The following is a 25648-nucleotide window of genomic DNA, read 5'->3' as shown; positions in this document are numbered from 1 at the left end:
ATGAGATTGGGAGGGTAGAAGGGGCATATTCTCATATGAATGAATTTACTAGTGTAATTTCCTGAATTTACACTGACTCTTGGAAACTAAGTCACTTTAATTATACACAATTCTTATACTTCCTGTGAAACCCAATTATGATGGGATTTGATCCATGAAATCTTTTGAAGTCTGGATCAGGATTGGAAATAAACCAGTACATTTGGATTTAAATAACAGCTGAGAGTAACTGGTAATTATGGAGTTTAGTGGTATCTTATGGAATAAACAGATGCAGAGAGTGTGGCTTGTAACCTTATGAGCAGGACTCGGTTTCTGACTGTGCTTAGAAAAAGTGCCCCAACGACTATGCCAAGAGGAAGGCAAAAAGCTGCAGTTGGATACTAGTGCCTGTGACTCACAAAGTTTATGGTTAGACTTTGAAATAAGTAATAAAGGAAATCAGTCCAGAAACCTGCGACCTGAATATCTAACTAATATCATTGGGGGAGAAAGGATTTCTATGGATTTATAACTTAATTTCTTCTTGCTCAGATAGCACCACTGCAGGCTATATATTCATCAGTTATGAATGTAAAATCAGGAATAGTTAAGGACAGAAGAAATTTTCTAGTGGAAATATAAACTTCTATCTCTCATAGACCCATGAAGCCCATGGGCTGCAAGAATTTTTTTTTCCCCAGAAGTCAAGCAAATTTCCTTCTTTTCTACATACCAAACTCACAGAAAAATTCAAGCTGGATTTGGAAGCCTGGAAAGGCTCTTTTGTTTTTTTTTTTTTTACTTAAAAAAAAAGATTTTATTTATTTATTCATGAGAGACACACAGAGAGAGAAAGAAGCAGAGACACAGGCAGAGGGAGAAGCAGGCTCCATGCAGGGAGCCCGACATGGGACTCGATCCTGGGTCTCCAGGATCAGGCCCTGGGCTGAAGGCAGCGCTAAACCGCTGAGCCACCTGGACTGCCCTATTTTCTTTTCTTTTTTTTTTTTTTTTACTCTTTAAAAAGGATTTTATTTATTTATTTATTTGAGAGAACACAAATGGGGAGAGGGACGATCAGGTTCCCCACTGAGTGCAGGGCCCCATGAGGGGCTCAATGTGAGGCTGAATTCTAGGTCCCTGAGATCATGACCTGAGCACAAGTCAGATGCTTAACTGACTGAGCCACCCAGGTGCCCCTGGAAAGGTTTTTTTAATGAAAACCATTTTTTTCCCTGTAGCCAAGCTTGGTTTTTGAGATGCTCAAAGTAATGACAAATATCTTGTTTATTTTCTAGATTTCCAAAGTGGTCATATGATCTGCAAAATGTAATTCCAAATTTTAGTGTCTTGGGCAGGCTTTGGCAGGGGACAGTTTGGGGAAAAAGAGAAAGGCCAGTGTTTCTGTTACCCTATGTCCTAAAGCAATCCTCAGTGTGGACATCAGGCATCCTGCTTTGAAAGCTCATGGAGACTTTGCTGTTGTCAACAAACTGATGTGGGACAGGTGACAGGTGGCCACCACAGCCAGGTCTGCCTTTATTACAGCGTCACTAACATTAGTGTCTCCACTGGTGATGTTGTTGAATTTGAGGAAAGTAGACAGAAAGGGAACTGGTAGGGAGGCCCCAAATAGGAGGAACCTGGAGCTTAGGATTTCAGTCTCTATCCCCTTGTGATGGTTAACTGTGTCAAGTTGGTGAGGCTATGGTCCCCAGTTGTTTGGTCAAACACCAGTCTAGATATTGCCATGGAGGTATTTTTTAGATATGATTTAGATATGATTAACGTTTAAACCAGTAGACGTTGAGTAAAACAGAATACCATCCATAATGTAGATGAGCCTATCAGATCAGTTAAAGGTCTTAAAAGTCCAAGGCTTCCAAAGGAAGGAGTTTTGCTCCCAGACTGCCTTCATACTCAAAACCACATAAGCTCTTCCTTGAATTTCCAGCCTTCTGGCCTGCATTACAGATTCTGACATGTCAGCCCTCGCAATCACATGAGCCAATTTCTTAAGTAAATCTCTATTTGTCTGTCTGTCTGTCTGTCTGTCTATCTAATCCATGACTAATACATCCTGTTTCTTTGTTTCATTTGTGGTGGTTGTTGCTTTCATTGGATAGTGAGAACTGAGTATTCCAGATGGAGCTGAATGTGACACTCTGATCCACACCACCTATACTTCTGTCTCACTGGTATTAGCTTCCCTATCAGGGTGGAGATTGACTGATAAAGCTTAAGGCTAATGAATATGGCTGAAGAATGAAGCATGCCCAGCGTGGAGCCTGTTCTGTTTAGCTTCAGCTGCTCTGTTACTGGGTTTTCCCTGTTAGTTCCTTAATGTCATGTTCCATTTGAGGTTAAACTGTACTGCGCTTTGCTGGGGAGAAGGAATGTAAGCTTTTCATTAATAGGTATCATGTTGTCCTGACCTATCCTTGGCTTTTTATTTTTTCCAGAGCAGACATGGCTGGGGTTTTACTGATAGCAGTTTAAGATGTCTTTCTTTCTTTTCTTTTCTTTTTTTTTTTTTATGTGGAGTAAACCTTATATTATTTACATTTTTGTTTGGTAACTGAACCATCTCCAGTTCAGCACTGTTCAATAGAATTTTCTGTGATAATGGAAATGTACTTCCATACTGTCCGTTATGGTAGCCACTGGCCACATATGGCTATTGGCACTTAAAATGTGGCTAATGTAACTGAGAAACTAAATTTTACATTTTATATTATTTAAAATAATTTAAACGTAAATAGCCACACAAGGCTAGAAGTTATCATATTGCATATTGCAAACTGAATTGAGTCTCCAAACCTCCATTTATAGTTCATTTTTACTCAGGAGTATTAGTTAGGGTTGAAACAGAAGCAATAGGATATATACACAATATATACAAGAGGAGATTTTTATAGGAATTGGCTTAAGTGGTTATGGAGATTGAGGAGTCTCACGATCTGCTGTCTGCAAGCTGGAGAATCAGAAAAGCTAGTGATGTAAGTCAGTCCAAGTCCAAAGACCTAAGAATCAATGAGGCTGGGCGGGGTGGAGAGATGGTATAGTCCCCACCTGAGTCTAAAAGCCTGAGACCCAGGAGAGCTGATGTCTGAGGGAAGGAGAAGGTGGGTGTCTGAGCTTACATAGAGAGAGTGAATTTATTCTTCCTCTACTTCTTTGTTCTATTCAGGCCTTCAAGGATGAATGTTGCCCCCCTGCAGTGGTGAGGATGATCTTCACTCAGCCTACTGATTGGAATGATAATCTCTTCTGGAAGAATCTCCACAGACACATCCAGAAGCAATGTTTCACTAGCTATCAGGACATCCCTCAGTCTAGTCAAGCTGACACATAAAATTAACCATTCTACTGAGTAAAGACAAATCTCTTTTCATAGATCAACTTAGTGATAAAAAATATAATAAAAACCCCTTACTACTTGTAATTGAGGCCCTCAGCCCAGCAGCAATAGCATCATCTATGAGCTTCTTACATGAATAAAATCTTAGTCCCAGCTTACACCTATTGAAATAGAGTCTGCATTTTAAAGAGATCCTTATTTATATGCTCATTAAAATTTGAAAATTACTGATATAAACGAACCATGCAGTCTTAATTCACAGATGGAGATAGGAGAGAGCAGTGAGGATTTGTTCTAATTGCTCATGTGACTTCTTCTGAGTACCCTCCCCACGTGCCTCCAACCTTGGTTCTGGCATAACCTTTCTAAGGGAAGTATTAGAATCTCTCAGTGCATGTTTTTGATTTTTCAAGATACGATACCTGTGGCTCACAAACTTCTAATTTTTTTTCTCTGTTGAAATGGGGGGTAGCATGTCTGGAATATTAGGGTTCTCTTAAAGCGAAAAACCATTGTTCCTGAATAAGTATATAGTTGAGCTTCGCGATAGCTTATGTGATATAGTTCGTTGATAAAATCTCTCCAAAGTATAAAACATATCTATATTGGTTTCCTGTTATCAGTCAAATCAATCATATCATATTAATAGCATTAAATACAATAAATGTTGAATGCTGTACAATATTTGTGACTACCATATAGCTAGCACTATTGTACCATTAATTGGGAAAATAAAAATTCTAGCATATGATAGAGACTAGAGGTGGTAAGGTTAACATTTACTTTATTTTATTTTAATTTTTTAAAAAAGATTTTATTTATTTATTCATGAGAGACACAGGCAGAGGGGGAAGCAGGTCCCTGTAGGGAGCCTGATGCAGCACTTGATCCCAGGCAGGACTCCGGGATCACGACCTGAGCCAAAGGCAGATGCTCAACCGCTGAGCCACCTAGGGGCCCCCACTGAGCCACCCAAGTGTCTCAACATTTACTTGATTTTAAAATACATCTTTAGTTCCTCTAGGCATTGGTAACCACAACCAGTATGATGGAAAACTTAGATAACTGCTGTTATGTGTCTCAGGGTTTTTTAGGTCACAATCTATGGTCATGTATTCATTAGGTTCTAAAACCAATTCTAAACTACTAAACTTTTCTGCTACTATCATGGGTGTCATGTAAAGCAACATGCAACAGAGTTGTCCTGTCTTTATAGGACATAACTGGGTAGTAGGTAGTAAATCATACTAACTTAGAGTTTACTGGCACAACTCTAAAATGCTTTTTAAGTTTATAAAAGACCTAATACTGAGTGCATAGAAGGACATTGTGATATGTGATTTTATATTAGCCTCAATGCCAGCACCTTTTTTGTGTTCCTACCATTCATTGTATTCACTTTTCCTTCTCAACTACATCTAATTCATATTATTTTACTACACTATGCATCTCTGTAAGCCACTTTTTGGTAACAAAGTGGGGCTATAAAGTAAAAAATAATAGTTTTGATTAAAAGTCAAGATTTAGTTAATTTGGATCAAAATTAGGAAGTGCCATCAGACCCATGGGTTCATTCATTTGGTTATTTATTTAAGCACACCTTATATGCAAATATTGGGGGTTGCCTGGGTGGCTCAGTTGGTTAAACCTCAGACTCTTGGTTTTGGGTCAGGTCATGATCTCAGGGTCCTGAGACTGAGCCCTGTATAGGGCTCCCTGCTTAGCAGTGTCTGCTTCCTCTCTGTCTTGCCACATACCAACTCCCCCCTCCCACCCAACTAGTGTGCTCTCTCTCTCTCTCAAATAAATAAAACAATCTTTATTATATGTGAATATCGGTACACTGCTCTCACTCTTTAGGAAGTAGATGGGGAAAAGATGGAATTCTTTACATTCAGAGGCCACAGGTTAAAATTTGCCTTAGGCTTTGCAGTCTGATAGGTTTGAATCTTGGCTTGGTCATGTATTTGTATAAATGAGATAAAACTACTTGGAGGTAACCCTGACTCTCAGAAAGCATATGAGGCCTTCTGTGCTCCTTCTAGAAGGTGACCTTGGCAGGCTAGAAATAACTGGAATGGGGAGGAAAAAAGAAAAAAAGAAAGAAAGAAAGAAAAGAAGCACCTGGAATGTAAGATTCTGATTACTGAAGCCACATTCAAGGTGTGATATTATGATTTTGGGGAGATCTAGCCCCAGATTTTTTTTTAATTTTATTTTAAATTCACATTTAATTAATGTGTAGTATATTATTAATTTCAGAAGTAGAATTTAGTGGTTTGTTATGTATAACACCCAGTGCTCATTCCATCATGTGCTCTCCTTAATGGTCATCACGCAGTTACTCCATCCACGTACCCCTCCCCTCCAGCAACCTTCAGTTTATTTCCTATAATTAAATGTCTCTTATGGTTTGTCTCCCTCTCTGTTTTCATCTTATCTTTCCTTCCTTTCCCCTATGTTCATCTGCTTTATTTCTTATATTCCACAAATGAGTGAAATCATATGGTACTTTTCTTTCTCTGACTGATTTACGTCACTTAGCATAATACCCTCTAGTTCCATCCATGTCATTACAAATGGCAAGATTTCATTCTTGCGGATGACACAATAATATTCCATTATATATATGTTCCATATCTTTATCCACTCATCTGTTAATGGGCATCTGGGCTCTTTCCCAGTTTGGCTATTATGGACATTGCTGCTATAAACATTGGGATGCAGGTGCCCCTTCAGATCACTATGTTTGTATCCTTTGGGGTAAATACTTAGTAGTGCAATTGCTGGGTCATAGGGTAGCTCTATTTTTTAACTTTGAGGAGCCTCCATAGAGGTTCTAGAGTGTTCTAGAGTGGCTGCACCAGTTTGCATTCTTGCCAAAGGTATAAGAGGGTTCCCCTTTCTTCACTTCCTTGACAACATTTGTTGTTTCCTGAGTTGTTAAATTTAGCCATTCTGACCTGTGTGACATGGTATCTCATTGTGGTTTTGATTTATATTTCCCTGATGCTGAGTGATATTGAGCATTTTTTTCATGTGTCTGTTGCAGGCCCCAGATGTTTTATATGTTTCATATAAACACATATTAGTGACAGGTGCTGTGGTTGATACTCTTTCATAGGTTCAGTTTCAAATTGACTTACATGCTGAAGACGCTTAAAAAGCTGCTCATGTGCTCTGGTTGAGGACCAAGCATATATTTGACTCTCCTGAGGTTATCTGCAGCTTTGTGAGATCCTTTTTGTGAGAATTGCAGGAATATAAGTTCGTCATCTGTACTGTGGTTCTAATCATACACAGCAAAACTCTGGTACTTGCACCTGTGATGGTCTTGAGTGTGCCACGATTGACATGTGCACTAGCTATTCCGACGAAGAAATGGGGTAGAGATCCTGACTTGTATGCCCCTTAGCATCATCTGATTTCAACATGGACTTGTCCTTGGGACTTGACAACCATTCAGTAGAAAATTAAAGTTACCTAAAATGCCACTCCTCAGACAATGATTTAAATTTTGTGTATTTAATTTCAGGGTTTTTTTTGGAGGCCACATTTACACATTCATTCACACTTTCAATTGTGTATGAATTTTATTGGTATTTACAATATTCTGCTTTTTAAGTAATAGGAGAAATAAAGTATAGGGAATAGTGAATGTTATTAAATATTTTATGAAAACAGGATTTTTAATGACTATATTCTTTCTGATTATACAGATGTTATATTGCTCACTGAACCATTTTCTTATTGTTGGACTTAAGGTTTTTCAATTTGTTGAAATTATTATTATAAATATAACTTTTTATGTGTTATTTAATTTTTTCCCATTTCTTTATTTTATTATTTCATTTTTTTCATCATGGTAAGTGTACTCCTCCATTCCCATCACCTATCTTACCCACCCCCTCTGGTAACCATCAGTTTGTTCTCTATAGTTGAGTCTGTTTTTTTATTTGTCTCTCTTTTTTTAAACTTTGCTTGTTTGTTTTGTTTCTTAAATTCCACATATGAGTAAGATCATGTGATATTTGTCTTTCTCTGACTTATTTCACCTAGTATTATACTCTTTATCTCCATTTATGTTGTTGCAAGTGGCAAGATTTCATTCTTTTGTATGGCATAGTAATATTACTATATATATATATATATATATATATATATATATATATATACCACATCTTCTTTATCTATTCATCTATTGATTGACACATGGGCTGCTTCCATAGTTTGGCTATTATAAATAATACTGCTATAAACATAGGGTGCATGTATCCCTTTTAATTTGTGTTTTTGTATTTTGGGGGGTAAGTACCCAGTAGTGTGATTAATGGATTGTAAGATAGTTTTATCTTTAATTTAAAAATATTTTAAAAATCTGTCTTCTAGAGTGGCTACACCAGTTTACATTCCTACTAACAGTGTATAAGGGTTTCCTTTTCTCCACATCCTGGCCAACAGGTGTTGTGTTATTAATTCTTTCTTAATGCATATTGCTAACTTCAATTTCAGAGAGGTTGTGGCAATTATGTTCCCAGTGGCAATGGCTAAAAATATGTATCCCCCTAGACTCTTGCAAGCACTGAGACTTAACATTTAAAAGTTGTCATTTGAGAGAAAGATTGTTATAACTGATAAGTTGTTTTAATTAGCTTTTAATTTGTACTTTTTTGTGTTTCAATTGAAGTATAATGGACACATAACATTATATTAGTTTCAGGTGTACAACATGAGGATTAGTGATTTGTATATATTGCAAAATGATCACCACAGTGAGTCTAGTTAACACCTGTCACTATACATAGTTAAAAAGTCATCTGTACTTTTTTATATGATCACATGGAACTTTGTTTATTCTGCAAATTTTAAAATCTATTTTATAATGTTTAAATACTGAAGTGTTAAGGTTTTCTTTTCAAAAATTTGCAAATCCCCATATTCAGAGTTGCAAACTCTCATTGCAAAAAATCAGAAAATGCATAAGAATATATAGAAGAAAAGTCATTCATAATCATATCAAGATTAACTACGGTTGATAGTGTATACTTAGAAGAAACCCCTCCATATTCTTTCCTATACATATATAAACACATGCCACACAACCACCCGCACTTTCTTTTCTGTTACCAAAATGGAAACACATATTGTTTTCATAATCTGATCTTTCTCAACTAAAAATATATTGTGGGAAAAACAGACAGCATGATGTTGTGGTTAGGAATATGTTCCTCTTGGAAGTCAGGCTCCCTGGGTTTGCCACTCAGCTTTGCCACTTATCAACCTTGAGCAAGTTGTTCAATTGCTCTGCACTCATTTTCCTTATTTGTAAGGAAATGAGAATAATTGAGAGAAATAATAAATGAGAACATTTTGCAATCTATTCACAGAGCTGTTGTGAATAGCAAATGAAATAAAATACATGAAAGACTAAGAGTATTGCATGACACATAGTGACACCCAGCAAAAGTGAACTTTTATTATCTTCTCATATCAACAATGGATTTATATTGTTGGGAGGATAATCGCATTATATTCTATTATTAGTGGTAGTTTATTGTATCATCTCTTGTATCTATTTGTAATACAATTTGCTGAAACAAATCCCTTTCAAATACTTTTCTAGTTACTTTACTAAGACAAATGGTCAGTGGGGTAGCATAGAGTTTAAGAATGTTCTCTTAAAATTTTTAGCTATATCCCTGTGAATCCTGGCTCTGCTACTTACTAAACAGACTATTTAAGTCTAGGATTCCTCATGTATAAATTAGATGTAACAAAACTCTCATAGGGTTGTCTTATAGTTATTTATTGCTGCAAAACAAGCTTAGTCCAAAACTTAGTGGTTTAAAACAACCATTTTATGGTTCATGAGTCTGTGAGCCCAACATATTGAGCTGGGCTCAGCTTGGTGGGTCTTCTGCTTCTCTCACCTGGAGTAATTCCTGTGGCTAAGGTCATCTATGAGCTCAACTATGGCTGGGTTATCTGAAATAGCTACCCTCCGCTGTCTGACGCTTGATTCTGGCTGTTAACTGATCTTGAGTCTTAGCAGGCTAGGGGTTCTTCACATTGTGGCAAGATTTCAAAAGCAGAAAGAGAAAGGGAAATCCTCTATTTGTGACATTTGCTTATATCTTACTGGACAAAACAAGTGGCATGACCAAACCCAGAGTCACTGTGGGAGGGGATTATGCTAGGACACAGATACAGGGAAGAATGATTCATTGGAGGAGGCCATTACTATGATAAATGTTCTAGTTGTTATAAAGATTACAATTTAGTTTTATTTTCCTTAAAATATAGGTGATGATAATAGTATCTACCATATAGGATTATCATCAGAGTCAAAAGATCTATACATTTTTCCACACATTTTAAGTTGTTCAGTATATGCTAGTTATTATATTGAGTACTTATTTGGTTATTTCCTTGGGAAATAAATTGAGGTATGTACTTGATAAAGACATTAGATGCCAGTGGCAAATTAAAATATTTTCCCACACCTTTTTAGAAACAGTGGATATGATCACTTTTGAAAATCATTGTCACTCTGGTGGGTTAAAAATAACTCATTGTTATCATTTAAATTTCTTTGATTACTTGTGTTTGTTCATAATTTCCATGGATTTTTGACCATCTGCATTTTTTTTTATGATTTGCCTATTCATTCTTCTTGCCTGTCTGAAAGAAAATAAATGTTTATTTTGGATTCACTTTAGGTTTATAAAACAAATTACAAAGAGTACAGAAAGTTCTTGTATATCCTACATAATATTTTGCATTACTGTGGTATATTTGTCATAACCAAGAAGCCAACATTAGTGTATTACTGTTCACTAACTTTAGATTTCAGATTTTAGTACTTTTTCCACTACTCTCCTTTTTCTGTTCTAGAATCTAGTCTGTAGTACCACATTGCATTTAATCTTCATGTTTCCTTAGTCTCCCCTAGTATGGGACAGTTTCAGTCTTTGTTTTATTTTTTTATGACCTTGGACAGTTTTGAGGAGTACTGGTCAGATATTTGTGGAATATCTCTCATTTTGAATTTGTCGATGTTTTCTCTTGATTTGACTGAGATGATGGATTTTTTTGGACTATCATGGAGGTATAATGCCTTTCCCATCATATCCTATTGGGAAGCACATGCTGTCAACATGACTTAGCACTGATGACATTAACCTTGATCATTTTGTTCTGGTGGTGTTTGCCAGATTTCTCCACTGTAAATTTATTATTCTTTACTTTCCATACTCTGTTCTTTGGAAACAAGTCACTAAGTTCAGCCCACACTGAAGATGGGGGTGGGAGTAAATAAAGTGCCACCTCTGAAAAGGGAGGTGTATTGGTTTGCTAGTGTTGCCATAACAAGATACCGTAGGTCAAGATGCTGGAGATACAGCCATGAGTAAAACAAAGGCCCTGCCTTTTATGGAGCTTATACTCTAGAGAAGGCAATCAGTCAATGAACAAATAGGGAAATGAAAATAATAATATAATGTCATAGCATAAGACCTATGAAGAAAAATAAAGCAGGGTAAGTGCTAGAGAGCAAGAGGGGATGACAATCTTAAGCCAGCTATGGAAGGGTTCTTGGATGAGGTGACATTTGAATAGAGACCTGAATGAAAAAAGTAAGCTCTGGAGATGGCTGAGGGGTAGAGCATTCTAGCTAGAAGAAATAGGCAGTACAAAGGCCCTGAGGTGAGTGCATGCTGGCTATATTGTAGGAATAGCAGAGATGCCAGTGCAGCTGGAGACAAATGAGGGAGGCAGTAATAAAAGATGATATCAGATGTTGTGAGGGGCCAGATCATGTGGGGTCTCATAGGTCATGAGAAGAATTATGGCCTTATTCTAAATGTGATGGGGAGCCATGAAAGGGTTCTGAGCAGAGGTGTGACTTGGTCAGATTTGTGTTTTAAAAGATGTACCTTTGCCTATTGTGTGAACATTTGGCTAGAGAGCTGACAGTGGAAGCAGGCATCCCAGTCAAGAGGCTGCTGTAGTGATCCATATGGAGGTGTTGTGGATTAGACCAGCATCATAATGGTGGAGTCAGAGAGAAGTGGTAGGACTCAGGATATATTTTGAAGCAGAACCAACAAGATTTATTGACTAGATGTAAGGTGAAAGAAGGAAAGGAATCAAGAATAACTTTAAGATCTGCACCTTGGCCATTGAGTGAATTAATGATTCTTTTTATTGAAAAGGAAAGCTCTGAAGAGAACTGGGTTCTCTTTTGGACATTGGATGCGTATTGACATTTAAGGGGAGATGTCCAATTGGAAGATGGAAGAAAAATGAGTCTGGCATTCAGGAGAGTTGGCATAAATTTGCAAGTCAGTGATGTATACACACACACACACACACACACACTCACACTTTTAGAGATTACATTAGGTTTAAATATGCACATTTAATTTCTATGTAATATTAGTCAGCATTTCTGAAGCTGACAATATCGGAGCCTTTCTCGCTTATTATTGATTTTTATTTTTTATATATTTTAAATAAAGAGAGAGAGGGAGTGGGAGAAGGGGTAGAGGAGGAGGGCAAGCAACAAGCAGACTCTGTGCTGGGTGTAGAGCCCAACGTGGGGCTCGATCCCATGACCCTGAGATCATAACCTGAGCTGAAATCATGAGTCTGATGCTTAACCTACTGAGCCACGCAGGCTCCCTGTTTATTATTTAAATTAACCCAACATATTATTGTAATTTTTTATATCTCCAGTTTCATTTCATATGGCTAATACATGAAAAATCATGGATTATATATATTTTTTTTAAGAGAATAGGTACTATTTCATGCTTCCATCACTTTCTCAACAATTAAAAGCAGATTGAAAAAGGGACTCCTGGGTGGCTCAGTGGATGAGCGTCTGCCTTTGGCCCAGGGTGTGATCCTGGAGTCCCGCATCTGGCATTCTGCATGGAGCCTGCTTCTCCCTCTGCCTATGTCTCTGCCTCTCTCTCTGTGTGTCTCTCATGAATAAATAAATAAATAAATAATAAAAGCAGATTAAAAGAACTAAGAAAGAAACAGACATCAATTGACATTGTAATGTTCACTGTGTTGGTTAAGACTGTATGTTGCAAGTGACCAAAAATCCCATACAACCAAATATATAAGGGAATATTTTGGTTTACTTAACTGGGTCCTTTAAGTAGTAGGTCTGCTTTCAGACATAGTTTGGTCTAGGAGTTCAAACAATCTCATCAGCTTTCTGTCTGTCCGTTGTTATCACTGTCACTGTCTCTCTCTGTCTCCTTGTCTTTCAGGATTACTTACCACTACTTTGTTTTACTCTTAGGCTCTCTCTATGGCACCAGGTCTATCCCTGGTGGACACAAGCACAGGAACACTTATAGTTGGGAACCAAAGCACAAAAAAATCCATGTTAATCCCTCAGAATGAGGGACTTGGATGAACCCTTTTTGGTTTTTTGTATAGGGATGATGAATTATTCTCATTGGTCAGCCTGAATGATGTGTCTACAGGGGATAAAGAGCTTCTTGATGGATGGTTTCAATAGAATCTCACGGAAAGTAGGAGGCATTTCCCAAAAGAAAACCAGGCCACACTGGCTGCCTGCCCATAGCTATAAAAGTGTCCATTAGAGAAGAGACTAGATGTATTTATAATATAGATGGCAAGGGTAGAGAGTTGAGTTGAGCGAGATAATTTTTAGATCCCCAGAGTGAGCCTAAACTCCTAGGATTTTTCATTATTTGGTCAATTTGCTTTAGTAATAACTTAAGTATTTTTATGCCTAAATTAGATTTTTTTTTTGCTTGAAATATCTCTATCGGGCAGCCTCGGTGGCTCAGTGGTTTAGTGCTGCCTTCAGCTCAGGTCATGAACCTGGGGTCCTGGGATTGAGTCCTGCGTCAGGCTCCCTGCATGGAGCCTGCTTCTCCCTCTACCTGTATGTCTGCCTCTCTCTCTCTCTCTCTCTGTGTCTCTCATGAATAAATAAATAAAATCTTAAAAAAAAAAAGAAATATCTCCATGAAGTAAATGCACATGCCCGTGTGCACACATACACAAACACACACACATGCAGAACCACAACCACAGAAATAAAGAGAATTATCAAAGTCTAGGGAAGTAGTTAGTGACAGACAGAGGACCAGAAAACAAGCCTTATTCCCTGCCCTTTGCTCTTATCCCCAGAGGAGAGCTAACCCTGAGGACTAAGGAGCGGGAAGTCACTTTAAACATTGGATGCAAAACTTCTTGGTGAATCCAAGCCTTGGGAGCCTTGGGGACTCCTTCAGGAGTGAAAGCTACAGACCTAAGCAAACTGCATATGCAGGTGGCAGGAAGAGAGAGTGACCAAGGACTAACATGGTTTCTGAGCACTTCACTTTCCCCAAAACACTTCATAGAAGTCATGTTGGTTCAGCAGTGAGGATAACAAGGAACCCTGGAATGTATCAAGTTACACAATGCTTAGTGCAGAATAGTGGTTCAGCTCATAGGCTCTGGGATCAGGGCAATTGTTCATATACTACGTTTACTAGTCCTGTGACTCCTGGAAAATTATTTAATCTCACAAAGTCTTAGTTCAAATGGTGGACAGTCATCATATTAACCTCAGAAGTTTGTGGAGAGGATTAAATGTGTAACACACATCAAGTGCATGATACAGTGCCTGAAACACAGTAAATGCTCAATGAGTGTTTGCATTTCTTACCATCATTACTAGCACTGCTGCTGCTATGTTACTGCTTTACACCATTATTGTGGCAAGCAAACTTGAGTCATTTAGGCTTCTGTCCCAGAATTACAACATCTCTCCTAAGCAAAACTTATGATTTAGGACCTTTGAGTTTTTCTGGTTTTAGGAAGTGTGACTCAGTGACGCTCTGAGGCCAGTGCTTTGACTTTTTTGCATCTGTTAGATAGACCTTGGTATATAGCTCTGAGCTCTCATATTTCTTGGACAGATGCAGAATATGATCATTACAATTGTTCTAAAATCATATAGATGCACAGTGGACAGTCATTTCTCCACTGTCAGGGCTGAATTCCTCCTATATACCAGCAGGCTGTCAGGAAAGGCTAGCTCAAGGGACTTAGGGAAAATAGAATAAATTTTCCCAAACTTCAGAAAAAGAGACTCCAGCTTTGATATATTTTCAGGAAAAAAAAAGGATAGCTTTCTGCCCTGTGTTTGGATCATGCCCATCATGATTTCTAGTAATTGTAGAAAAGCAAAATCTTAAATAGCAATAGGCTTTCAAAGGAACTTGGGGACAACTTGTAGCAGGCAATCATTATGAACTAGAATTGTCATGATCATGTTAAATAAGTTAAAGATGAGTTATAATATCTCCTTGCAGGAGGACGATGGATTAGGTTGGAAAGAAGCTAAATTTCTTTTATTTCCTTTTTAAATTTTTTATGAATGGAAATCTCTTCTTAAAGAGAATCAGTAGTTAACTTTAGGCCAAAATGTAATTTTGAAGGTGTTTTGGATGTTCCCTCTGTAAGAATGTTTGGTTATTGAAGGGCAAGTTGGCCTATGAGAAATTAAGGTTAACTACTATTGCAAGCAACTATAGCCCAGGCAAAGGAGGTTTGTAAAGCTATTACGCTTAAGGATTTTCAGAAAATGTGACTAAATATTGGTTAAAAATTGGCATATTATGACATCTGTTATTTCTATTTAAGGCAACATTACATTTATTCAATAGACGTTGATTACCCATTTCTGTACATTTGAGGCATGATGTTAATCTAGCTCATAATGCATTTAATGTAATATTTGTGGAAAGCATGAATGGTTTATGCAGTCTATTTTCATTATTCCCAGTAGTGATGGCCTATACAGTTACCATGGAGTGAGCAAGTTTTGAATCATTGCTCCTGGGAGAAATGATAGTGTTAGGTTCCTGTGAGCCTCTGGTTGCAAAGTTTTTGTCAACCAATCAATATGTCATTTTGTTTTATGTGTGTTCCTGTTTAAAGACACCTTATTTAACATATGGTGTTGAGTTATTAAACTTGAACTCACAGTCAACAGCACTAGAACTTATGCCTGAATGAAGCTTGTCGAACACATGTATTTTTCCTGTAAGGCACATCACAGCCTTCTTGCACTCAAGAACACTAGACAGGACTAATATCACATTAGGTAGCCATTTCAAACAGTGAAATCGCTAACAAAGGTACAAAAATGGTGAAAAACATAGCATTAAATAGACTGTGGAAAGAACACTTGTTTACTTTATGAGAATTGAAACATAGCAGAGTATTGCTTGTTCAACCTTAGCTGGAAATGTGTGGGTTATGTCTCAAAATTTTCCTTACTCTGAGTATATTTGTAAGTGACCATGAAAACTCTGTATTGATTTTGAGGTTACAAATAGATTTTACCAGGTAGGCAAATTCGCAAATATGGAATCTATGAGTAATAAGAATCAGCTGATTTCTATATCCACACTGTGTGAAGTAAGAGTTGTCCTTATTTCACAAATTAAAAATCCCTAAGGTTTTAAGGGTCTGAGTCACTTCCCCAAGGCTAGCCAGCTAGTGGGTAGATAGAAAGTAAATGATGCTCTTCTAACTCCAAAGGCAAGGCTTCCATACTTGTAGTATGTATCTCACTGCAATTGAGAAAGCTAAGCTATCTCTTGGCAAATTCTGGAGTCAGTCAGATGCTGTTATCTTACCTATATTAAGTTGTGATAAGATGAAACATCTCCACTTAAATGTCTGTCCCAATACTAACCACAAAAAGGATTTAAAGTCTATTTAATCAAATAATATACTCCTTCTGAAACATATTTTGTATCTGGAATAGTCTCAGTGTATGGATGCTACAGGAGTTACAAGTTAGTATTCTAGGAGAATGGTTAGTATATCAACTTTATATATATGACCTCTCTTTTTGGAGGTTTTTTTTCCCCTAAAAAGATTATTTTCCCTCATTATAAAAGTAATTCATGCTATTTTAGTGAATTTTGAAAATATAGCAAAACCCAAAGTGAAAAATACAAATTATCCATATTTCTTACACAAAGAAAGCATCATTATTAACACTGGGTGTAACTTCTTTCCATTTTTTGCATTCTTGTTTTCTACATATATATATGTTTATTCAAATATATATACAAATATTAAGAACTGGGGTCATACTCTATTTGCTATTTTTCACTTTTTCATGAAGTAATACATTCTAGAGATTTTAAAATGTTATATGGATGTGCTATTGTTTATTGAGGTTTTTAGATTGCTTTTGACTTTTAGCTATTTCAAATGCATTTTAATTGAGCATTAAGATGAATATTAGCACATATTCCTAATTATATGGAAACAGAATTGTTGTATCAAAATGCATAGACATTATAAAGACTTTTTTTTAAAGATTTTATTTATTTATTCATGGTTGACAACAGAGAGATAGGCAGAGGCATGGGCAGCGGGACAAGTAGGCTCCCTGTGGGGAGCCTGATGTGGGACTTGATCCCAGGACCCGGGATCGCAACCTGAGCCAAAGGCAGATGCTCAACACTGAGCCACCCAGACTTCCTCATAAAGACTTTTTGATAATTCTTGCTAAATTGCTTTCAGGCAGACTACAGCAATTTAATTTTCCCTCTAGTCTGTCTCCCTGTCTTCTTGTAAACAGAGCATGATTTAGAGACTTTATCTTAAGTTGCTTTATTTTAGGCATATAAATACTTTTGAAATTATATGAGCTTATATTTTATTTCAAACGTAAGATTGAAGTTTTTATAATGTTCTCTCACTGAAATGTTGAAATTTTTCAGATTCCCCTTCTCCTAGTGGTAGGCTGTATGTGCCATGTGGTTATATGTACCATATAGTGAGAGGAGATGGGCATTGAGGTGGCCTCCCTGGGAACACGTATAGTATAAGTGGGGAGCACGGGGGAAGATGGACCTATGAAGGGGCAAAGACAGGGAGATGCCAAAAGAACCTGGGGAACAGGATGTCACCAGAACTGGGATGAAGCATTTTCCATAAGGCTGTAAATTTTCCATTACACAACAGTATAAATGATTCAGAAAGTATTCAAAAAGTCAAGTAAGACAAGAGCTAAAAATTGTCCATTTAATTGAGCAAAAAAGGAAGACAGAAATCTGGATTACTGTGGGCTGAGGTGCATGCGTCAGAGACCTGTTTTTTACATGTGCCTGTTTCTGTTTAGTTCCTGCCGATTTTTTTTTTTTTTTGGAGCATGTGTGTGGGGAGTGAATGTACAGTACAAACACGGATAATTCTGGAAGCAGCTGGCACAGTTTGCTTCAGGCCACCTGCTTTGGGGGAACAGCAATTCCATAAATGCAAAGAAGCAAATAATTGCAGATATTATCTGTCTGCTTTTGAATCACCATAAAAGGCCAATTCCAATTTTGTTCTAAAAATGGGCAGAGGTTTTCAACTGACCCATCATTGATGAAACATCTTAAAGATGAATTTTTATCTGTGCAGTAGCAATGTAAACTCTTAGCAGGAGGCAGGCAGTTATTTTAGCAATGAGTGTACTACCCCTGACCTGTGGCACCAATTGTAATGGCATTTTTTTTGTTTCAGCAAGTGGCGTGAGTTTTCATTTGGAATTGAATGCCATTTTCACAAGGCAAATTAGAAAGAACTACAGAGGCTTTTGTTTGAGCCATTATACAGCAGACATTGCCAAGGTTAAGAGCAATGCACTGAAGCCTAGTGTCCACGGAGATGCTTCCTGGTAGCAGGGACACTTTTGGGTGAAAGGAGCAACTTACATGCTGAAGTGACTCTTGGGACTACCTGGGACAAGCTGACTTATATCTGAGTTCTTCCCATTCTGAACTTTTTTCTCACTTTGCCCAAGAGGAGAATGTGAGATGATGGAGCAGGAACAACAGTACCAATGATAGTCCTGCTATTAATAGCTAATATTCACTCAGCAGTTACTCTGTTCTAGGCTTTGTGCAGAGCACTTGACAAGTGCTATCTAATGCAATCCTCCCCACAGGCTTATGACATTTGAGCTGTGAGCTATTAGATTTTACAGATGAGATAAGTGAGGTGCGGAGCAGTTAAGTGGCCAGGTGAAGTCACTTGGCTGGTGAGAAGGGACATTGAACATCAAACCTTGGTTTCCCTGACCCCAGGACCCTTCTCTCATTCATTGCTGCTTCTTATGTCTGTACAGTACTAGTATGGTGCCTGGCACATTGTAGGCACTCACCGGATGCTCATTTCCTTCTTTGCTGGGTAGTGGTGGGCTGGGACAGCGGGCCTGTTATCTTGTCAGAGAGGATGGCCACACACCAAGAACACCGCCTGGACACTGGTTAGTCTGGGCTGGAATGACAAGTATGAGGAGGGCAAAGGTTTCAGGGATCTCTGGACCCTCTGGGGGATTCAAGAACATTATGTAACCTTCTGAGTCATTCTTTGTTATTTTGTGGTAATTCTTGCTTACATCCTTAGCAGTGGTTCATGATTTTTGCTATTAATACTGTCTTAAAATTTTTTTAAAAACCTCTTTTTTTTTTTCTAGCAGTTAAAAACTGATAAAGAAAAGTTCTGCAGGGATGAGGAGGTGTTTTAAAGGACGAGTCTATTGCATCTGAACTCCTAAGAAAATACGGTGAGGTTAATGGAGGAGTTTCTATCAGTTGGGAGCTTAATCGGGAGTTGCTGATCAGGAACTAAGTTTAGAATTCCAGAGGTAGAGGAGAAATTGGCTTTTTTTTCTCCTTACACAGAGACACGAAATTTCATTGCTACTTCCAGTGTTCAGAGGCCTGAGGGAGAATGGAGAGGGCCCAAAGAGGAAGGCTACTTCCTACTTTTCTGCTCAGATTTTGCTCTGCTTCTGGGATTGGTTTGGTCAGCCAAATCCTTGCTGGATGGTGGGGTGGAATGGTGCCCTGTACAGGTCTCTGAGGGAGTGGCATAACAAGTAGCACGAGGCCACCTTAGGCATCCCTTTCCCACCTACCTGGGATAGAGGGTATTTGATCCTTCCTGAGAGTGGAAGTACATTCAAGGGCACATATAACAGCAGTCCTTTTAAAACAAAGAGCTAAAAGCCTAATGACACGTTTATATTTTAAATGTAATATGGGTGTCTAGTTTTGAACTTATGTGTTGTAATTAAGTTATACTACCTAGCTTTATCTCTTTAAGGCCTACTGGGCCCCAACCATTTTAGGGTACAGTCTGGCAAAGATAAAAAAAAATGAGCTCTAGAGTCAGACTGGCTGGGTATGAATCAAGGCTTCAGTATTTACTGGTTGGAGACCTTGGGCAAGTCACTTGAAATCTTAGTGCCCCAGTATCCTCTTTTGTAAAGTGGAGCTAACCATACTCACCTCATAGAGTTGTAGTCAAGGTTAAATTAATAATAATAATAATAATAATAATAATAATAATAATAATAATTCTATTAGTAAGCAATAAGCATTATGTGTTAGCTATTATCATTTTTTATTATTATTGTTAAATGTTACAAATTATATACCTTTAGAGGGGACTCCTTACCAAGGCAGCAACAAAAGTTAATTGTTCAGGAAATTAGTTGGTGGACTTCTCTGTTTTCAAGCTTTGTGTAACGGTAATGGAAAGTCCACAATACCACTTCACATCCACCATGATAGCTATAAATAAAAGCGAAAAACCAAATGGAAAAGAAAAAGTGTTGGCAAGGATGTGGAGAAATTGGAAGCCTCTTACATTGGTGGTGGGAATATAAAATGGTGCAGCGGCTGTGGAAAGTAGGTGGTGTTTTCTCAAAAAGTTAAACATATCACCCAGCAATTCTACTTCTAGTTTCATATCCAAAAGAATCAGAAGCAGTTACTCAAACAAATACTTGTGTCCCATTTTCACAGCAGCATTACTTACAATAGCCAAAAGAGGAAACCATCCAAATGTCCATCAGTTGAATAGGTGAACAAATAATGGCATATACACACAATAGAATATTTTTCAACCATAAAAAGGAATTAGGTACTGGGGCACCTGGCTGAGCATTGGTAGAGCCTATGATTCTTAATTTCGGGGTTGTGAATTCAAGCCCCTCAGTGGGTGTAGAGCTTACTTAAAAATAAAATCTTAAAATAAAAAAAGGAATTAGGTACTGATTTGTGTTACGCTACGGATGAAATTTGAAAACATTATGCTAAATGAAATAAGCCAGAAACAAAATTGTCCATGTATGAGTCCATTTATATGAAATATCTAGAATATGTAAATACATTGAGGCAGAAAGTAGATTGGTGGTTGCCAAGGGCTGGGGGAGGAGAGAGTAGGGAGTAAATGTTTAATGGGTACAGGGTTTTATTTTGGGATGATGGTAATTTTTTGGAACTAGGTTGTACAACATTGTGAATGTACTAAATGACACTTCAAAATGATTTTTTGTTATATAAATTTTGCCTCAATAAAAAAAGCAGAATGAGATAATCTGTTCCTTATTATAGAAGATAATTATTTGGGTTACACTATTTTTAAAGTTATTATTAAAATGTATTTCTCTGATACATCTTTAAAGTTCCTGGGTGGCTCAATAGGTTAAGTGTCTGCCTTGGACTCACGTTATGATCCCGAGGTCCTGGGATTGAGCCCTACTCAGTGAGGAGTCTGCTTATCCCTCTCCCTCTGTTCTCTTCTCCCCCTCATGCTCTCTCTAACTCTCTCTCAAATAAATAAAAGGAAACCTTTAAACAAATGAAATTCCACTTTATTGTATTATAATTTACTTAGAATAGAACGACTTAGAATATAGTCATTGCCAGACTATACCATAAAATGGTTGAGGCCCTGTAGGCCTCTATAGAGATAAAATTAGGTAGTATAACTTAATTACTTAGTCCAGTAAGTTTTAACAAACATGTAATTATATGTAACTATTAGTTGAACCAAGAAATATGATATTCCCATCATCCTAGAGAGTTTACTTATACCCTATTCCAATAATTAATCTAATTTTGATTATCAAAGAATAGAGTTATCTACTCTAGAAATAGAATCCATAAATGGAATTAATATAATGTACTCTTTGGTATCTGGCTTTTTAAAAATTATACTGTTTTTGAGATTCATTCATAAAGTTCTGTGTGTTAATATTTCATCATGTTTCATTGCTAAAAATATTCCATTATAATATTATACCATGATTTGCTTATCCAGTTATTTGTTGACGGACATTTGGATTATTTCCAATTTGGGGCTATTTTAAAAAACCTATTATAAATATTCTTTTATAATTCCTTTTGTAGAAATATGCTTTCTTTTTTCTTGGGTAAAAATTTAGGAGTGAAAGTGTTGGGTTAAAAGGTAAGTGAAAAAAAAAAGTAAGTGTATATTGACTTTTAAAGAAATTGTCTATTTTCCCAAATGTACCATGTTGTACTGCCTGACATACTGTATTTCTGATTGTCCCATGACACTTGTCAACACTTAGTATTGTTAGTCTTTCTAGTTTTAATGATTTTAGTTGGAATGAAGTAATAGTTCATTGTGACTTTAGTTTGCCTTCCCCTTATGACTAATGATACTGAGTATTTTTTCAGATACTAATTGACCACTCATATGACTTAAAAATTTTTTTCTTCAGGTATACTTGACATACAATGTTCTATTAGTTTCTTGTACAATATAGTGATTTGACAATTCTATGCATTACATATCACAGTAAGTATCATTACCATCTGTCACCACTTAACATTATTACAATATTATTGACTGTATTCCCAATACTGTATTTTTCATCTCTGTGACTAATTTATTTTATAATTGAAAGACTGTATCTCTTAATCTCCTTCACCTATTTCACCCATCCTTTCATTCTCCTCCCCTCTGGTGACCACCAATTTGTTTTCTCTATTTATGAGTCGGTTTCTATTTTGTTTGCTTGTTTGTTCCTTTGTCCATTCATTTGTAGTTGGACACTTAGGTTCCGTATCTTGACTATTGTAAATAATGCTGTAATAACATAGGAGTGCATATATCTTTTCAAATTAGTGGTTTTGTTTGATTTGGGAAAATACCTAGTAGTGGAATTACTGGATCATATGGTATTTATATTTTTAATTTTTTGAAAAAACTCCAAACCATTTTCAACAGTGGTTATTACATCAATATACAGTATCTTATTTTATGTCTTCTTTTCAAATATTTGAGGATTTTCTATTATTTTTGTTGATTTCTGATTCAGTTCTGTTGCAGTTAGAGGACAATTCTTTGAAATTTCTTGAAATATCTTAGTGAATGTGCCATGTGCACTTTAAAAGGATGTGGGTTCTGTTGTTGGGTATGGCACTATATAATTGCCAGTTTGGTCATATTGGTCAAAGTTTTGTATTCTGAGTTTTTTTCCTACTTTTATGAACTATGAAAGATGGGCAATAAAATGCCCCACCCAACAGAATGTTTAAGATGAAAAACAACAGGGGCACCTGGGTGGCTCAGATGGTCAAGCGTCTGCTTTCGGCTCAGGTCATGATCTCCAGGTCCTGGGATGGGGCCCCATGGAACGCTCCTCACTTGGCAGGGAGTCTGCTTCTCCCTCCCCCTCTGCTTCTCCCCCCTATTCATGCTCTCCCTCTCTCTGTCTCTCTGTCTCAAATGAATAAATAAAATCTTTAAAAAATGAAATGAAAAACAACAAAACAAAACCTCTCATATACAGCTGGTAGGGATGTAACTAGTACAAACATTTTGCAAAATAGTAGGCAATATTTTCTAAAATTTAAAGTATTATGATCTCTATGACTTGCCAGTTACACTTCTATTGAAATGCAGGCACACATACCCCTGAATACACATCCAAGAATGCTCATAGTAGCTGGATTCATTATAGCCCCAATAAGAGGAAGCAACCCAAGTTCCTGTTAACAGAAGAAAGGACACAGAAATAGTGTATATTTATGCAATATAATATTATTCATTAAAGAAAGTATAAAGTCTATAGCTGAGTGGGATATCATGGACAAATTATATCAATGGTAAGCTGCAGAATCTATACTCACAAAAGAATACATACTGTATGATACCATCCTTATGAAGTTCAAAAACTATGGTATTTAGGGATGTATGCTGGATAAGACTTTAAAGAAAAGTGAGAAAAAAATTTCCACAAAAATCAGGAAAATATTTCATTTAGGTGAGTGGTGGAATTGATTTGGAATGAAATTTTAACTATGTGGTAGGTAGGCAGGTTTGCTGTATAATGATTTGTTAAGATTAGTTTTATGCACTTCTCTTTATGTGTTATATTTTTCAGAACAAAGTAAAAAACAGACTTGGTTAGGCTGTTCTCTGAAGGATAACAGTGAAACTTTTCCATCCTTTATTGAATAGATCCCTTACTTCATAAACTCATTAGCCAGTATAAATATAGGCTTCTTCTCAGTGTATATTAAAGAGATACAGTTTAAAACCCAAGCAGTGGACCTTTCTAAGACATAATGTTCATCTGAAGAACTTTGAGTTTGGCCTAGTGATAAAAATTTTGTTGTCTCAATAAATGAATTAATGAATGGGAAAGTGGCCAAGTAAAAACACAGAAGGAAGAGAAAGAAGAGAGTAGAATGTCTGATGAGTTGCTAATACTTTGTTTATTTCAGTCGGGATAATTGGAATTCCATGCTGTCTTCTTCAATTTTTCTATGTTTAGAAAAGTAATTACAAAATTTCAAAAAGCATTCATTGGCAAAAAAAGCCCTGACAACCCAAGTCACATGGCTGTCTACCTTACAAGCACTGCCTTTGAGGCAGTTCATTTCTTTGGACAGCTTTTGATATTTCCATATTCTTTTTGACAAATAGCTGTGGTCTATCCTCAGATTTTCAACCAAAAGCAATTTTGAAGATAAAAGGAAAAATACCCTTATGATGAAAGTGTATTTAGGAAAAGGTATAAGGCTTTTCCTTTAGCATTTTTTAAAAATAAGCCCTATAAATGTAAGGACCCTGAATAACTTGCTCATCATTGTGTGAGCAATGCAAAATATCAAATACTCAATACAGCTGAATTCCAAATTCTTAACTTCAGTAGAAATATAGATTGTAGCATTGATATGTACCTTCCCATTATCCTAATACTTTAGTAAAATCCATAAGATTTAGTAGAGTGGCTTACCTGAGGGGAAGGGTAGTTTGTAATTAAACCCAGACACACATACATGTAAAGAGATGGCAAGGCACCAAATACATTCCTATAGGTTGAGGGGACGTCCTTCCTGCAGGAAAGTGCAGCCAGGGGTACAGAGGCTTCTGTCCTATTGCTCAATCAAATTGAATTCAAGACAGCAAATCCCCAACAGCGCACACACATAAACACGTTCATATCCACCCCTTCCAAGCCAGTGTGCCATCTAACCCCATAATGCAATGAGTGGTGATCTAAATTAATGGGTGTTTTAATGATGACTGGTCATGAGGTTGGCCTGTTAGAGAAGAAGAACAGCTGTCAGTTTCTCTTTTCTTTCTTAGCACTAAATCAAGTGAACTTGGATGAAATTTCCAAAAAACAAACTTTCATGAGGTATTGAAAAGATTTTGCATATTATCCCTGTAAACTACATGTGTTTTAACATTAGAACCTGAGCTCTCCCTTTTAAAAAATAATAATATAAAAACTTTTCATTGGGGATTTATTTATAGCACAGTAGTCTGACAGCTCTTTTTACCAATATGTTCTGTTCATACATTCTATTATTAAAGTGATAGCCAGGAAGCTTCACATTATTGCCAGCCTCAGTGAAATTGAAACTATTCAAGAAAGTTTATTCTACTTTCAGAAAAATGTTTTCTTCTCTCTCTTTAGAGGCTAGTCAACAATAGAAATTAATATCTGAGAAATTCTCCCTAGACTACAGCCGAAAGCAGTTTCTAGGGTTTCAACTGTTTTTCCTTTTTAGTTTTTTACTTTATGTAAATTCCCAGGCAAACATAGATCAACAGTCTATGTAGCAGTCCCCTCCCCGCCCCTTGTTGTTTCTCTTTCCCTGGTTTCAGTCACCTGCGGTCATCTGGTCCCAAAGCAGATGTTTCTCCTTCTGAAGTATCCTCAGGTCCTTCTCAAGTGAATAGTAGCCTAGGGCTGTGTCACAATGCCTATGTTACCCCGCCTCACTTCATCTCATCATGTAGGCCTTTTGTCATCACACATCATCAAGAGAAGGATGAGTACAGTATAGTAAGATATTTTGAAGAGGGGCCATAGTCACATAGCTTTTATTACAGGATATTGTTATAATTATTCTATTAGTATTGCTGCTAAATTCTGCCTATGCCTAATTTATAAATTAAACATTATCATAGTTCTGT

General features: G+C 36.9%; 1 long non-coding RNA gene across 10 annotated transcripts in view; it reads right to left on the bottom strand.

The window, feature by feature from the left end:
* LOC140603052 (uncharacterized) overlaps positions 1-25418 on the bottom strand; it is a 61104-nt gene extending 35686 nt beyond the window's left edge. For 8 of the 10 annotated variants that reach the window (XR_012006103.1, XR_012006106.1, XR_012006107.1 and 5 more), the window contains exons 1-5: positions 25341-25406; positions 24459-24765; positions 23130-23205; positions 19836-19971; positions 18555-18670 (exon numbers count right to left, since the gene is read on the bottom strand). This is a non-coding gene — a long non-coding RNA (uncharacterized lncRNA). Of the gene's footprint in view, positions 1-18554; positions 18671-19835; positions 19972-23129; positions 23206-24458; positions 24766-25340 lie in introns of all 10 variants that reach the window. The other 2 variants (XR_012006101.1, XR_012006105.1) reach the window with 2 other exon arrangements.
* Positions 25419-25648: the final 230 nt, after the last annotated feature.

This window comes from Canis lupus, chromosome 13 (genome assembly GCF_048164855.1).
Source record: "Canis lupus baileyi chromosome 13, mCanLup2.hap1, whole genome shotgun sequence".
In the NCBI taxonomy this organism is placed as follows: Eukaryota; Metazoa; Chordata; class Mammalia; order Carnivora; family Canidae; genus Canis; species Canis lupus.
This window is presented reverse-complemented; position numbering and strand designations above follow the sequence as displayed.